Genomic DNA, 17,310 nt, shown 5'->3' on the forward strand with positions numbered 1-17,310 from the left:
TTCTGGGGATATTTGCGTGGGGTTCTGAGTAGGTACGTTCCAGTGAGACGTGGAACAGATGGTGGAGTACAAGATCCGTGGTGTACAAAGGCTGCTGGAAATCTAGTCCAGACGAAAAGAAGGACTTACAAAAGATTCAAAAAACTAGGTAATGATAGGAATCCAGAAGATTATAAGACTAGCAGGAAGGAGCTTAAAAATAAAATTAGGAGAGCCAGAAGGGGCCATGAGAAGGTATTGGCGGAGAGGATTAAGGAAAAACCGAAGGCATTCTGCAAGTATGTGAAGAGCAAGAGGATCAGACGTGAGAGAATAGGACCGATCTAGCGTGACAGTGGAAAAGTGTGTATGGAACCGAAGGAAATAGCGAAGGTACTTAATGAATACTTTGCTTCAGTATTCACCACGGAAAAGGAACTTGGCGATTATCGAGATGCTTTGCAGTGAACTGAAAAGCTTGACAATTTAGATATTAAGGAAGAGGATGTGCTGTAGCTTCTGGAAAGCATCAAGTTGGATAAGTGACCGGGTTGGACGGGACGGGCTGTGACCCAGGCTACTGTGGGAAGAGAGGGAGGAGATTGCTGACCCTCTGGCAATGATATTTGCATCATCAAAGAGGACTGGAGAGGTTCCGGAGGATTGGAGGGTTGCGGATGGTATTCCTTTATTCATGAAAGGGAGTAGCGATGGCCCAGGAAATCATATGAGTGTGAGCCTTACTTCAGTGGTTGGTAAGTTGATGCAGAAGATCCAGAGAGGCAGGATTTATGAATATTTGGAGAGGCATAAAATGATTATAGTCAGCATGGCTTTGTCAAAGGCAAGTCATGCCTTACGAGCCAGATTGAATTTTTTTGTTGATATGACTAAACACATAGATGAAGGTAGTGCCGTAGATGTACAGTATATTGATTTTCGCAAGGCATTTGATAAGGTACCCCATGCAAGGCTTAAGGAGAAAGTAATGAGGCATTGCCTTGTGGAACCAGAACGGGAATGCCTACTGAAGGCAAATGTGGTTGTAGTCGGGTCATATTCTGCATGAAAACCGGTGACCAGTGCTGTGCCTCAGGGAACTGTTCGGGGAACCCTACTATTTGTGATTTTTATAAATGACTTGGATGAGGAAGTGGAGGGATGGTTTAGTAAATATGCTGATGACACAATGTTGGGGGTGTTATGGATAATGTGGAGGACTGTCAGAGGTTACAACGGAACATTGATAGGATGCAAAAATGGTCTGAGAATTGGCAGATGGAGTTCAACCTAGATAAGTGTAAGGCGGTTCATTTTGATAGGTCATATATGATGGCAAAATATAGCATTAATGGCAAGACTCTCGGCAGTGTGGAGGATCAGAGGGATCTTGGGGTCCGAGTCCATAGGACACTCAAAGCTGTTACGCAGGTTGACTCTGTGGTTAAGAAGGCATTCAGAGCATTGGACTTCATCAATCGTGGGATTGAGTTTAAGAGCCGAAAGGTAATGTTGCAGCTATTTAGGACTCTGGTCAGACCCCACTTGGAGTACTGTGCTTAATTCTGGTCGCCTCACTACAGGAAAGACGTGGAAACCATAGAAAAGGTGCAGAGGAGATTTCCAAGGATGTTTCCTGTGTTGGGGAGCGTGGCTTATGAGAATAGGTTGGGTGAACACGGTCTTTTCTCCTCGGAGCGACGGAGAATGAGAGGTGATCTGATAGAGGTGTACTAGATAATGAGAGGCATTGATCGTGTGGAGAGTCAGAGGCTTTTAAACAAGGCTGAAATTGTTAGCACGAGAAAGCATAGTTTTAAGGTGCTTGGAATTAGAGCGGTGAGTGCGTAGAATGGGCTGCCGGCGGAGGCGGTGGAGCGGCAACGATAGGGTCTTTAAAGAGTCTCCCAGATGGCTGTTTGGAGTTTGCCATGGGTAATACCTAGGTAGTTCTAAGGTAGGACACACAGACAGACAGACAGACAGACAGACAGGCATACTTTATTGATCCGTGAGGGAAATTTGCTTTCGTTACAGTAAATTATACCAAGTGGAAATAAGTCCAGGACCAGCCTATTGGCTCAGGGTGTCTGGCACTCCGAGGGAGGAGTTGTAAAGCTTGATGGCCACAGGCAGGAATGACTTCCTATGACGCTCAGTGTTACATCTCGGTGGATGAGTCTCCGGCTGAATGTACTCCTGTGCCTAACCAGTACATTATTGAGTGGATGGGAGACATTGTCCGAGATGGCATGCAACTTGGACAGCATCCTCTGTTCAGACACCAAAGGACGTGATCGGCACAGCTTTGTGGCCGAAGGACCTGTAATGTGCTATATGTTTTCTTTCTATGTTTCTATGTGGAGGTGGACTTCGAGATGCATAACTAATCTAATCGTTTATTGATGTCAGTTGTGGGAAAGATGCTGCAGTCATTTACAAAAGTGGAAATTACGACACATTTGGATAACAGTAGAAGGACCAGTCCGAGTCAGCATGAATTTATGAAGGGGGAATCATGCTTGACAAAACTTCTGGAATTTTTTGAGGATGTAATTATGAAAATGGACAAGGGAGATCCAATGGATGTAGTATACCTGAATTTCAGAAAGCCTTTGATAAAGTTCCACATGGGATATTAGTGGGCAAAATTAGGGCACATGGTATTGGGGGCAGAGTACTGACATGGATTGAAAATTGGCTGGCTGACAGGAAACAAAGAGTAGCGATTAACGGGTCCCATTCGGAATGGCAGGATTGTGACCAGTGGGGTACCGCAAGGTTCGGTGCAGGGACCGCAGCTGTTTACAATATACCTTAGTAATTTAGATGAAGGGATTAAAAGAAACATTAGCAAATTTGCCGATGACATAACGCTGGGTGGCAGTGTGAAATGTGAGGAGGATGCTATGAGAATGCATGGTGAATTGGAGGCTAGGTGACTGGGCGAATGAAGGCCGATGCAGTTTAAGGTGGATAAATGTGATGTTGTCCACTTTGGTGGCAAGAACGGGAAGGCAGATCACTATCTAAATGGAGTCAAGTTAGGAAAAGGGGAAGTACAACGAGATCTAGGTGTTCTTGTACATCAGTCAATGAAAACAAGCATGCAGGTGCAGCAGGCAATGAAGAAAGCTCATGGCATGCTGGCCTTTATAAGAAGAGGAATTGAGTAGAGCAGTAAAGAGGTCCTTCTGCAGCTGTGCAGGGCCCTGGTGAGACCCCCCCCCCCCCCCTGGAGTATTGTGTTCAGTTTTGGTCAAATTTGAGGAAGGAAATTCTTGCTATTGAGGGAGTGCAACGTAGTGTCACAAGGTTAATTCCCAGAATGGCGCGACTGTCATATGTTGAAAGATTGGAGCGACTGGACTTGTATACACTGGAATTTAGAAAAATGAGAGGGGATCTGATTGAAAAATATAAGATTATTAAGGGATTGGACACGCTGGAGACAGGAAGCATGTTCCTGCTGATGGGTGAGTCCAGAACTAGAGGCCTCAGTTTAAGAATAAGGGGTAGACCATTCAGAATAGAGATGCGGAAAATCTTTTTCACCCAGAGAGTGGAGGGTATGTGGAATGCTCTGCCCCAGAAGGCAGTGGAGGCCAAGTCTCTGGATGCTTTCAAGAGAGTGTTAGATAGAACTCTTATAGATAGCGGGGTCATGGGATGTTGGGAGAGGGCAGGAACCGGATACTGATTGTGTATGATCAGCCATGGTCACAGTGAATGGCTGTGCTTGCTAGAAGAGCCGGATGGACTACCCGGGCACCTTCTGTCTACTGTCTATTGTTTACTGAGTTATTTATCCTCAGGTTGACCACTTTTGTGGCACCAAACCAATCTGAAAGCAAGAAGGAAGTGTGAGCATTCCCCGTCCGGGAAAGATTATTGAATTGAACAATCAAACGAAATGCCTTCCATAACCTTAGAATTTTAATGCGCTTCGCCTATTGTGACTATTGTTGATTATTTGAGGGCGATAGTCCTCGTAAAAATATTGAGACTGAGGATTATTTCATGTGAAACGCACCAACTCTGTGTCATAGAATACATATAATGTGCAACGTTCTCGTTTGAAGGTGTGCATAAACAGAATTGAACATAATTCTTATTTCGTAATTCTTCCGAGAGAGCGATTTTCATTGCACGATGACGCAATCCATATAAATAGCTTACCTCAAGTGTTTGTTTAGTGGACTGTCACTGATGCGACTAACCACGTGGTGTGATTAATTGTCAGAGGGCACTTTCCTCACCTGTATAAGAGCTTGCAAAGCAATCAACAGTAGCGATCAGTAGCTGGACTGCTTTCAACTGATCACCAACTCACACAGAAAATGGGATATCCAGCAATTTACTACATCGCGAGAATTTACTATCCCGTACTGGCAGCGATTGGTATCCCTGGTAAGTAACTGGAATTGGCTCCGGCTGTATGCGTGTGTTTTGCTCTTGTTGCATTTGTTACAGATGGTGCCTCCTCGGTTCAGATTTAAAGTTATATTTTATTTTATTCTTTAATTTTACCCTGGAATTGTTGCTGTTTTCTCAGGTCTGATCACTTTGTCAATATTAACAATTGATTGAGTGTTAATATTGATAGTGTTCCAGCATTTTACCTTTCTCATCTTTGCAGCTTTACCATCACGTGTTGTTCCAAATCTGATTCTACATCGAGACAGAATCCCAAATGTTCACTAAAATGAAAACAAATCCTACAGCATCGCCGCAGCTCTCTTTGCCAGCACCCCGGTTTTTCGGCAACACCCAGTTCCTTTTTTCTCCGTCTCAATGTCACTAGAAAGACTTCTTGTCTGTTTATTTATTGACATGTCTCTGAAATTGCTACGATAAGCTGAAAAACTCTTTTATTTTACCGTGTCCCCTTAGGCCCAGTTTTGATTTAAATAAAAATTTACTCCATTTCTTCCATTCAATATACAACATGAGGGAGCAAAATTCCTTATATTGCTTCTCAGTCGCAATGTATAAAATTGAAGTTTATTTGCCACCTGTACATCGAAACGCATTTAGCCGTCCTGTCCCTCCACTCCAAATGTCATCTCCCTGAGTCCATTTTATCCCTGCAATATATAAAACATTTAGCATTCTCAGCTGTCTGGATGAGTGAGTCGATAAGCCGTTCACCGATAACTTGCCGACAACTGGAAAGTTGCGGCTCAACTGTTACTCGGGTCCGTCGTTATCATCCAACCGAAGGACAGTGACGGAGCCCGTACGAAGAACATTTCCGCTCTCGGAGTTGAAGCCTGTCACACCCGAGATATGATCAGATGTCTGAGATTCACTCAATCCGATGTAACACATTTCTATGCGTGTATTCCAAGCTAACATGATCTGGGTGTCTGCGCATGAACCTAACTCTTCTTTGCTTCCTTGCAGTTAATTTAGTGGCGATTGTGATCCTGTCTCTGGGAAACTGCGGACTCTCTAAATGCATCTCCCGTTACCTGGTGGGAATGGCAGCAGCTGACTTACTGGGTGTTATTATTTCTGTTGTAATCGATCAGATCAATAATATTTATGTTTATGCCCTTCCTTTGCTCATTACGCCGGTTTGTGCCGTGACGCTTGTCCTGAGTGTTGGAACCATGGACTGTTCTGTTTGGCTCACGGTGGCTTTCACCTTCGATCGCTGCGTTGCAATCTGCAGTCAAAAGCTGCGGGACCGGTACTGCACCGAGAGGATGGCGACTATTGTGATCGTAATTGTATGTTTAGGATGTTGTGCGAAAAGTGTTCCATTCTACTTTGTGGTAGAACCTTACGTTATCATTGACAACATACCGTGGAGATGCATTTTGAAAATGGATTTCCTAACTTTACCAACATGGAAAGCATTCCAGTGGTTTAACACCATCACTACACCTTTATTGCCGATCGGTTTGATTCTACTTTTTAATGCTTTCACAGTCAGTCATATTATCGTGGCAAACAGAGTTCGCCGGGGGCTCAGGAACAGCAGTGAGAAAAAGAATGATCCAGAGGTGGAGAACCGGAGAAAGTCAATAATTTTGTTGTTCACACTGTCAGCCAATTTCATATTGTTGTGGATCCCCTATATTGTATATACTATGAACTGGCAAGTTGAGAATTACTCTTACACAGACAAATATTTGAACACCCCGACATATATCCTGCAACAGTTTGGGTTCATGTTACAATATCTCTGTACCTGCACCAACACGTGTATCTACACTCTGGCACAAAGGAAATTCAGGCAGGAGCTGAAGGCAGTAGTCAAACATCTGGTTACGTTATATGATCGACTCTGTCGCCTAAAACGCTGTTCGATTATATGCTTCGAATGAGTTCAAATGCATTTCAATGTTATTTCCATGTCTGGTAAATGTGTCTATATTCCAGCAGCCAGGGGAGCAAATGTTAGTAGTTTGCCGGTTCCAGTAAATTCAGCAAAATTACTTCAACAATACGGGGAAGAAACAACAAATGGGCTCTCTAAGGATCTCCAATCCTATTTACCCGTTCCCTCACAAAAATTACTATCGTAACGGTTCAGAAGTTCACCCTGACAACCCTCTGCTGAACCCTCACCAACATTGCTTTTGGTCCATTACAGAGGTCCGCAACCCCAGAGACTGGGAACGATACACTATGGGGTTGACAGAGACTAGGGACTATACAGTATAGGGGTGACAGAGACTGCAGACTATAGAGTATAAAGGTTGACAGAGACTAGGGACTGTACAGTATAGGGATGACAGAGACTGCAGACTATAGAGAATAGTGGAGTCAGAGACTGGAGACTATACAGTATAGGGGTGACAGAGACTGGAGATTATAGAGTATAGGGGTGACAGCGACTGGAGACGATACACTATGGGGTTGACAGAGACTAGGGACTATACAGTATAGGGGTGACAGAGACTGCAGACTATAGAGTATAGGGGTGACAGAGACTAGGGACTGTACAGTATAGGGATGACAGAGACTGCAGACTATTGAGAATAGTGGAGTCAGAGACTGGAGACTATACAGTATAGGGGTGACAGAGACTGGAGTCTATAGAGTATGGGGGTGACAGAGACTGGACACTATAGAGTATAGGGATGACAGAGACTGGAGTCTATAGAGCTTAGGGGTGACAGAGACATGAGATGATATACTATGGGGTTGACAGAGACTAGGGACTATACAGTATAGGGGTGACAGAGACTGGAGATGATACACTACAGGGGTGACAAAGACTGGAGACTATAGAGTATAGGGGTGACAGAGACTGGAGATTATAGAGAATAGGGGAGTCAGAGACTGGAGATTATAGAGTATAGGGGTGACAGCGACTGGAGACGATACACTATGCGGTTGACAGAGACAAGGGACTGTACAGTATAGGGGTGACAGAGACTGGCGTCTACAGAGTATAGGGGTGACACAGACTAGGAACTATACAGTATAGGGGAGTCAGAGACTGGAGTCTATAGAGTATGGGGGTGACAGAGACTGGTGAGTACAGAGAATAGGGGTGACAGAGCCTAGGGACAGGACAGTATAGGGGTGACAGAGACTGGAGTCTATACAGTACAGGAGTGACAAAGACTGGAGACTATAGAGAATAGGGGTAATAGAGGCTGAAGACTACAGAGTACAGGGGTGACAGAGAGTGGAGAATATAGGATATAGTGGTGACAGCGGCTGGAGACTTCAGTATAGGGGTGAAGAAACGAGAGACTGTACACTTTATGTGTAACAGAATCCAGGGATAATTCACTGTCGGATTACAGAGTCTGGAGACTTGACAGTGTTGGGTGATAGAGAGGACAGACTGTACAGTTTAGGGGAGACAGAGACTGGAGATGATGCAGTGTCGGTGTGACAAAGACAGGAAACTATACAGTATAGGTGTCAGAGAATGGTGTCTAAGGGAGACAAGGACAGCAGAATATGCAGTATGGGAGTGAAGGAGACGATAAAGTTTCGGAAATACAGAGACCGGAGAATAGACCGTATAGAGATAACTGATAAAAATAACGATTCTGGACACAGTCATTCCAAACAGTTTCATTTATTTTCACTCACACCGTTACTTCGGTTTCCAGACAGCAGAACGACCCCAAGAGACCGGAGAGACTTTTTGGGGTGTCCTGAGACAATACCCGGGTTAGTGGGGTCCGGCGCCCCACACCTTGCAGAGGTAGCACCACTGGTGGGAGGGCATTATTGTTTTATATTCTCCTGAGCATGTGGACACTGATCAGTGGGACATTTGTTGTGGAATCAAACTGTAACATGTTAGACCGCTGTTTTAAAAGGTCATTTTCTTCATCTACGATAATTATTCTGATCTGGTCACGTAATCCACACTCACCCCCACCCTCCCCCCGCCCAGACCAACAGTCCTTCTCGGCCAGGCGGAGGCAGATTTAAACCCTCAGTCTGCCTTTGCTGGGAGATGTGGCGGTTGGATTTGACGTTTGGTGGATAGTAATATGGGAAGGTTAAAAAAGAACAAAGTTTGTTATGAAGAAAGCTTTGTATATTAGTAATTTTTGCGGATATATGTTTGTTTTCATTTGCCTCCTTCACAACTTTTGAAGAGCTTTTGCACTATTTCCGCCTGGCACTGAATGAAACCCTTTGCACGAACGTGTTGTTGCGTCATTCCATCGGTTGCTTTTCAATTGGTGACCCTGGTCGGGTACGCTTCCTCAGCACATCCTCGTGACGAGTGACAGCCCCAAATGCACATTAGATTATCCCAGATCAGGAATCATTTCAAACAGTTCACAAAATAGTTGCCTCCACCTCACAAAAATAACGGAAACGATGTTCAAAGTTCTAACTGCATTTATCAGTAAAGTACCTCGAGAGTCATCACGCCTCAAATTGACCTGCGCCCCCTAATCTCCCATATCCGCCGACACACCCCTAAACCTGCGCACAACCTCAGATCTGTGCGAACTCCTAAACCCACGGACACCCCACATGCATATTAGATCATCCCAGAGCAAGATTCATTTCCAAAATGCTGCCTGCACCTTAAACTAATGTCAAGAACAAAGTTCAAAGAGCATTTTTATTAAAGTATCAAAACTGAAACAACGTTGGGTTTTGTCATAACCCCAGGTCCGCAGACACCTTTAATGATGTTATCCACCGTACGGGTGGTCATCGGTACTGAGGCCCCGGGGCTCTTGCACGCTGTGTGGCACCAATACTTCACATACCGGTTGTAGAGCGATCTGCACAGGGGGGTAACCTGGGAACCTGTGTCAAGTATGTCTATAGCCCAAATACCCGCGATACCTAGCGATAAGCTGCAGATTTGCCTCACTAAGCCTTCAGGAAGAGGTCTTTACACTTCAGTGTTTTTCTTGATGTATTAATTGGAATGTGTCCCTATCGAGAAGCCATGCCGTTCCCTCATTGTGTCTTTCTGAAGTTTGCTGACTTCCCTTCCTGCCGGAGTGTCCGCGGGCTCACTCTCTGAGGGTTTTCACGTTCTTTATACTCCCTCCTGAAGCAGTCGCTTTTTCCAGAGACCCCGTTCAACAGCGTCCCTCTGCTCAGTGTATCCCATCAGTGGGTCCGGCTCCCTGTCGGCTTTGTCATGCCTGGTGGCGGCAGCTACCCATTGTAGCCTGGACATCTCAGTTCACAAATCTGCCACAAACTCCTGTAACATCCCCGGTTGTGATATATCATTGTTCTGTTCAGCAACGGAGGCTACTACCGAGGTCGCCACCCTGCTGACGGAGGCCTCCCGCTCACCCGTCGCATTTTCCTCCCCTCTTACTTCTCTGATCAGCTCAACCAACGCGGCAGGGAGGGCTACGCGTCTAACGGACATTCGGAGGCAATATCGATCGTCGCCGGTGACTGTGTGCCTTTTTGTCACTTGATCCATCCTTAACTAATTCGCCTCAGCCATTTGTATGGCCCATCTCCGCCGCAAGCAACTCAGCCGTCTCTCTGGCCGAAAGTTGCAGGCAGAAAGTTTCTCTCCCTTCTCCTGAAACATGTTCCCTCACTCCGTCATAAACTCCATTGGGCTTCAGACCGCGCCAACGACGTCTTTCAGCGCTGGCATGTACCCGCGGCAGTGGTCAAAGGCTCCGTCTTTCAGCGCTCGCATGTACAAGCGGCAGTGGTCAAAGGCTCCGTCTTTCAGCGCTCGCATGTACCCGCGGCAGTGGCCAAAGGCTCCGTCTTTCAGCGCTGGCATGTACCCGCGGCAGTGGTCAAAGGCTCCGTCTTTCAGCGCTCGCATGTACCCGCGGCAGTGGTCAAAGGCTCCGTCTTTCAGCGCTTGCATGTACTCGCGGCAGTGGTCAAAGGCTCCGTCTTTCAGGGCTCGCATGTACCCTCGGCAGTGGTCAAAGGCTCCGTCTTTCAGCGCTCGCATGTACCCGCGGCATTGGTCAAAGGCTCCGTCTTTCAGCGCTCGCATGTACCCTCGGCAGTGGTCAAAGGCTCCGTCTTTCAGCGCTCGCATGTACCCGCGGCAGTGGCCAAAGGCTCCGTCTTTCAGCGCTGGCATGTACCCGCGGCAGCGGTCAAAGTCCCCGTCTTTCAGCGCTCGCATGTACCCTCGGCAGTGGTCAAAGGCTCCGTCTTTCAGCGCTCGCATGTACCCGCGGCAGTGGTCAAAGGATCCGTCTTTCAGCACTCGCTTGTACCCACGGCAGTGGTCAAAGGCTCCGTCTTTCAGCGCTCGCATGTACCCGCGGCAGTGGTCAAAGGCTCCGTCTTTCAGCGCTCGCATGTACCCGCGGCAGTGGTCAAAGGCTCCGTCTTTCAGCGCTGGCATGTACCCGCGGCATTGGTCAAAGGCTCCGTCTTTCAGCGCTGGCATGTACCCGCGGCAGTGGTCAAAGGCTCCGTCTTTCAGCGCTCGCATGTACCCACGGCAGTGGTCAAAGGCTCCGTCTTTCAGCGCTCGCATGTACCCGCGGCAGTGGTCAAAGGCTCCGTCTTTCAGCGCTCGCATGTACCCGCGGCAGTGGTCAAAGGCTCCGTCTTTCAGCGCTTGCATGTACCCGCGGCAGTGGTCAAAGGCTCCGTCTTTCAGCGCTGGCTTGTACCCGCGGCAGCGATCAAAGGCTCCGTCTTTCAGCGCTTTCATGTACCCACGGCAGTGGTCAAAGTCTCCGTCTTTCAGCGCTCGCATGTACCCGCGGCAGTGGTCAAAGGCTCCGTCTTTCAGCGCTGGCATGTACCCGCGGCAGTGGTCAAAGGCTCCGTCTTTCAGCGCTTTCATGTACCCACGGCAGTGGTCAAAGGCTCCGTCTTTCAGCGCTCGCATGTACCCGCGGCAGTGGTCAAAGGCTCCGTCTTTCAGCGCTGGCATGTACCCGCGGCATTGGTCAAAGGCTCCGTCTTTCAGGAGCTCACAGCCTCAGCAGTCGGACTTCTCAGGCTCTCTACAGTCGTTGTATTTTCACATCAAAAGCGCGGCAATTCATTCTCGTCTGAGAAGTTGCTCCGCCCAAGTCTCATATTCCTCCTCACTCTCTGAGGTGCGCTTCCTTCCCGAGAACATCCTCACTCTCCGATAACCGGGACTCTCCGCCGGTGCGTACAGACATTTATTCGGCAGCTGAGGCCAGATACAACGCAGAACTGTCACCCTTCGCTGGAGGTCCCATTCGCTCTTCCACATCGGACCACACCTTCCCCTCACTCCGCCGAAACGACAGCAGCTTTTCTTTAAAGTCTCCGCGCACAGCTACAGGAATCTCGGCTTCCAATTCGGCAGCCTCGCCTACACCCCCCTCTTCTCGAAAGGATGAAAGGCCCATGACCCACCCCCGCTCCCGGGGCCGCAAGAGCACCGGACAGATCTATTGCCCTAACGAAAGCGCCAGTATAAACTCAAGCGAAATCTTTGCCTGTCATTTGTCAAATCTTAACTCTATGATCGCAACTGTTGCCGATGCTCTAACGGTACGTAAAATCATAAGTAACATTTAATATGGGCTACGAATATCCATTCCATTCCATACACAAGCATTAGCTACAGGTAATCTCTTTGATTCGCAACAACATTCAATCCCTGCAGCCTTCATAATCCCGTCTCTCAATCACTTTACGGGCAATTGTTTAACGCAGGTTTAAACACACAAACCCACTTGTTCAATGCTCAGGACAATCACACAGCAGCTCAGACACTCCATCCTGGACGAGCCCCAACAATGAAACCCCCTTTTTGCCTGGGCTGCCCTCGCTGGCAGTCCCATAAATCTTTCAATTACTTCGTACGTCCGGTGTATGCATACGACAGTCGCGCTAATTCTGTGCACAAGTTGGGGCTCAAATCATTCACAAATCATATTCAGCGGTCCACAGTGGACCACCGCAAACTGGCTCCATCAATAAAAGCACTTTAAATTTGTGTTTGTTTTGACTGTGATTTTAAGCTGGTTGCTGCTATTTTGTGAAATATTTGAATTTCTTTTCTCTCTGGGATAATCTAATGCGTAAATGGGAATGTTGGCGTGTTGGAAGTGCCCACGGATTTGGGCTGAGAACTGATTTGAGGGTGGACACCGACTTCTGGATGTTGGTGAATTTTTGGGGTAATGACACATATCAAGGTTGTTCCGTGTATAGATACTTAAATAATAACTTTGATCGTTGAAAAAGACCACAGTCATTCACTATATCAGCCATATCCGTCAGGAGTTTATATATTGCTATACGCTCAACACTCAGCTTTCTACATTCCGGGAGCACAGACCGAGGCTTTCCAGTCTCTCCTTGTAACTCAGTCCCAATCGCTCCTTATGAATCTTTACTGCACCCTCTCCAGCTGAACCACATCCTTTCTGTTGCTGAGCAACAATCCAACTACAGTCTCAACAAAATATTGTATAGTTGTGACAATACATCTTAACTCTTGTATTCAGTGCCCTGACTGATGAAGAATTCATTCCAGAAGATTTCCTCACCACCCTGTCTACACTGTCACCAGTTTCAAAGACCCACAAACTCGTGGATCAATTAGCTCAATAAATAAATGAAGAACTATAATGTGTTGGTGTTATTAATTTAATTGTATAGTCTTTATCTAGATTTAGGATATCGGTGAAAATCTGATCACATTTAGATCATATTTATGCAGAAATAGAGAAAATCCTACAGGATTCACAAATTTCTCTCACATCTCCATCTCTGTTGTGAGCCATTTGTCACTCTGGCCCTTTTCCCTAACTGATCAGGATCTCCCTGTAATCTATGCGAACATTCCTCACTGTAACCAACATGTCCGAACTTACTGATGAAGTGTTCTGCATTTGTATGCAAGTACATTCTTAAAATAATGAGCGACAAGACTCTCAGATCTGCCCGCTGGAGCACATCACTATTCCCCAGTCTGCTTTCTGAGAAACAGTTTTATTTACCTCTTCAAAAATCTCTGTAGATCCATCAACCACAACTTCCTGCAAACAAAGCCACGCTGACTCCTGCCAATCAGACACTGTCCATCCAAATACAGGTGATTCCTGTCCCCCAGAATCCCCTCCAGTAGCGTCCAAACTACTGAAGTCAGGCTGACTGACCTGCAGTTCCCAGGCTTGTCCCTGACAGCTCTTTAAACAGTAAAACAACATTAGCCACTCTTCAGTCACTGGGGCAACCTTCAGTGGACCTCAACAATTTTCTCTCTCCTTCCACAAAGCAGTGGGTCAGGCCTGAGGGTTCATCCACCTTAATGCAGTGTAGGCTGCTGATAACTGCTCACTGGTAATATGAATGTCCTCCAAATCAGCTCCACCAGTTTGCATTATCCATTGAGCAAGCATGATATTGTACTCAGTAAACACAAAGTAGAAATCATTGATTGATTCATGATCCCACCCATTCCCTGTGGCTCAAGACATGGAGACCCTGCGTTCACTATGGGGCCTCTCTCTCCCAAGCCACACTGTTACTCCTAACATAGCTACAGAACCTCTTGGTATTTTCCTGAATACCTGATCAATCACATAACATTGGCTTGTCCTCCTGGTTTCCCTCCTAAGAGTATTCTTAATAAATTTTATTTTTATCAGGTGATTTGCCCGAATCTGACCTGCTACACCCAGTGTATGCTTCCCTTATTTCTTAACCGGATCTTTTATATCTCTCATTGGCCAAAGTTCCCTCAACTTGCCAGGTTATCCTTTACTCTAAAAGGAACATGCTTCTTCTGGACAGCTGCAATCACACCCATATATTAAAAAAAACTCCCACTTGCCATCTGTTCATTTTCTGTCATACAGATTCTCTCACTCCACCTCTACTAGATCCAGGCAAATGGACTAAAATTCGCCTTTTCTCCAGAATAGATCCCTAAACTCTGAACTTGACCATAGATTCCCATCACTATCTTCATACCTGCGTCTCAATATCACCAAGACCAAGGAGATGGTGGTGGACTTTAGGAGATCTAGGCCTCATATGGAGCCAGTGATCATTAATGGAGAATGTGTGGAGCAGGTTAAGACCTACAAGTATCTGGGAGTACAGTTAGACGAGAAGCTAGACTGGACTGCCAACACAGATGCCCTGTGCAGGAAGGCACAGAGTCGACTGTACTTCCTTAGAAGGTTGGCGTCATTCAATGTCTGCAGTGAGATGCTGAAGATGTTCTATAGGTCAGTTGTTGAGAGCGCCCTCTTCTTTGTGGTGGCGTGTTGGGGAGGAAGCATTAAGAAGTGGGACGCCTCACGTCTTAATAAGCTGGTAAGGAAGGCGGGCTCTGTCGTGGGCAAAGTACTGGAGAGTTTAACATCGGTAGCTGAGCGAAGGGCGCTGAGTAGACTACGGTCAATTATGGAAAACCCTGAACATCCTCTACATAGCACCATCCAGAGACAGAGAAGCAGTTTCAGCGACAGGTTACTATCGATGCAATGTTCCTCAGACAGGATGAAGTGGTCAATACTCCCCAATGCCATTAGGCTTTACAATTCATCTGCCAGGACTTAAGAACTTTTTTTTTAAAGCTATTATTAATGCTTTTTGAGTTAGTGATTTAGATGCATATCATATTATTACTGAGTTAAGTATTGTATGTAATTAGTTTTTGCTACAACAAGTGTATGGGACATTGGAAAAAAGGTTGAATTTCCCCATGGGGATGAATAAAGTATCTATCTATCTATCTATCTATCTATCTATCTATCTATCTATCTATCTATCTATCTATCTAAACCAATAGAAAGAATGAAGAAGCTATTAACAAATACAAGGGTAAGACGTGGGAACACGAAACAATCCTCACAGAGGAATCGGAATAGGAGAGAGTGAGCAGTTTCAAGTTCCTGGGAGTTAGGATCTCTGAGGATCTATCCTTGTCCCAAAATAACAATGTAACTGTAAAGAAGACAAGACAGCCGCTATATTTCATTACAGTTTGAAAAGATGTGATTTCTCAATGTGCTATGCAAAATGCACACCAGCCGCAGCCCTGAAGACCTTCGAGCCATGCTGCTTTCATCTTATGAGAGATGGCGCGCCACACGATCAAATTTATCTGTGCCTGCTCATGCCTTTTCTGTGCCCAATGCGAGAATCTGCACACTGGATAGAAACTTACTTCACTGTGCTATCAGAATTGGGATCCGCCTTCCAGATGCCGTGATTGGAAACATCTCCGACGATGGGGTCCAAGCCTTCAAGAGTTGAGTACACAAACACCTATCATCTCTGGGAGGGAAGTCACATGCTTCTAAATAAGCCATCATGAATGGGACCAGACTGGCAATGCTTGGTTGTTGGTAGGTAGGGGTTAATACTTGACTTTCAAGAACACTTGTGAGTTATGTTCCAGCTGGACTCAGTCCTTAAACTGCTGGAGAGCAGTGCTGAAAGAACAGGTGCTGTTTTCTCCCGGTCGGGATTTGTTTTTCTTTCCAAGTGCTCCTGCCACGTTTTGTCACCCTGCAACCTTGTCCTTCAATCTCTTTGAATTATTGAGGACAGCATGTTTATAAACGTCTCTATCCAGCAGACCTCATCATGATCATCATGACTCCAGTATTTCTACTATTCGTTTATGTTTCTTAATCGTGCACATGATTTTTTTTGTATTTTTTCACTGAGCAGCAGTGAACCATCTGATTGGCCAATCAGAGTTCTCTTTGAGAACTAGTAATGGAAGTCGCTCAAAAACCTCTCTCAATGTACAGTGAAGGATATTCTAACAGGCTGATTCACCCTTTGGTGGGGATGGGGGCAGTTACTGCGCAGGACCAAAATCAGCTTCCAGAAGTTGTAAAGTTCGTCAGCTCCATCTTGGGTATGAGCCTGGGTAGCATCCAAGACATCGTCAGGTAGTGATGCATCAGAAAATCGACGTCAATAATGCAGGACTTCCATCACCCAGAACATGCCCTCTTCTCATTGTACAAGGCAAGAAAGAAATACAGAAGCCTGAAGGCGCACAATCAGCGATTCAGGAACAGCTTCTTTCCCTCTGCCATCCGATTCCTAAATGGACATTGTATCCATGAAGACCACCTCACTTTTATAATATATATTATTTTTGTATTTGCAGCATATTTCATCATTTAAATATGCATATATACTTACTGTTATTGTTTTACTTGTTCTGTTTTTCCCCTTTCTATGTTTTCATGTATTGGATGAAACTGCTGCTGGTGAGTTAACAAATCAGAATCAGGTTTATTACCGCTGGCATGTGTCGTGGAATTTGTTAGCTTAGCAGCAGCAGTTCACTTCGATACATAGTATGGAAGGAGAAAACAAAATAAAATAATTATAACAATTATAGTGTCCAAGGTTTCAATGCCCGTTCAGGAATCGGATGGCAGAGGGTAAGAAGCCGTTCCTGAATCGATGAGTGTTTGCCTTCAGGCTTCTGTACCTCCTACTTGATGGTAACAGTTTCCAAATTTCACAACACATACAGGTGATAAAAAAAAACCCGATTCTGATTCTGATACAAGTGATTCTTGATCAGTTTGTTGAGTAGGCTGAGGAATGGCAAATGGTGTTCAGTCCAGATGAGTGAGGTGTGGCAATTTGTGAAGTCCTGTCAGAGAAGGACTTTGTGATCTCAGCACTGTCTGTCACAGAAACATTACTCCCCTCCATTGACTCCAGCTGCATTTCTAGCTGCCCCTGGAAAGCAGTTAACATAAACAAAGACCCTTTCCACCCCGTCATTCTGTCTTCTCACACCTTCCATTGGGCAGCAGACATAAAAGAGTGAGAACACACAGCACCAGGATCAAGGACAACATCGGTCCTAATGTTTCTTAATTGTACGCAGGATTTTTTGTATTTTACAGCACTTTAAAAAGTATTCATACCCACTTTCGAAGTTTTCATGTTTCA

This window comes from Hemitrygon akajei, unplaced genomic scaffold, assembly GCF_048418815.1.
Source record: "Hemitrygon akajei unplaced genomic scaffold, sHemAka1.3 Scf000034, whole genome shotgun sequence".
NCBI classification, from domain to species: Eukaryota; Metazoa; Chordata; class Chondrichthyes; order Myliobatiformes; family Dasyatidae; genus Hemitrygon; species Hemitrygon akajei.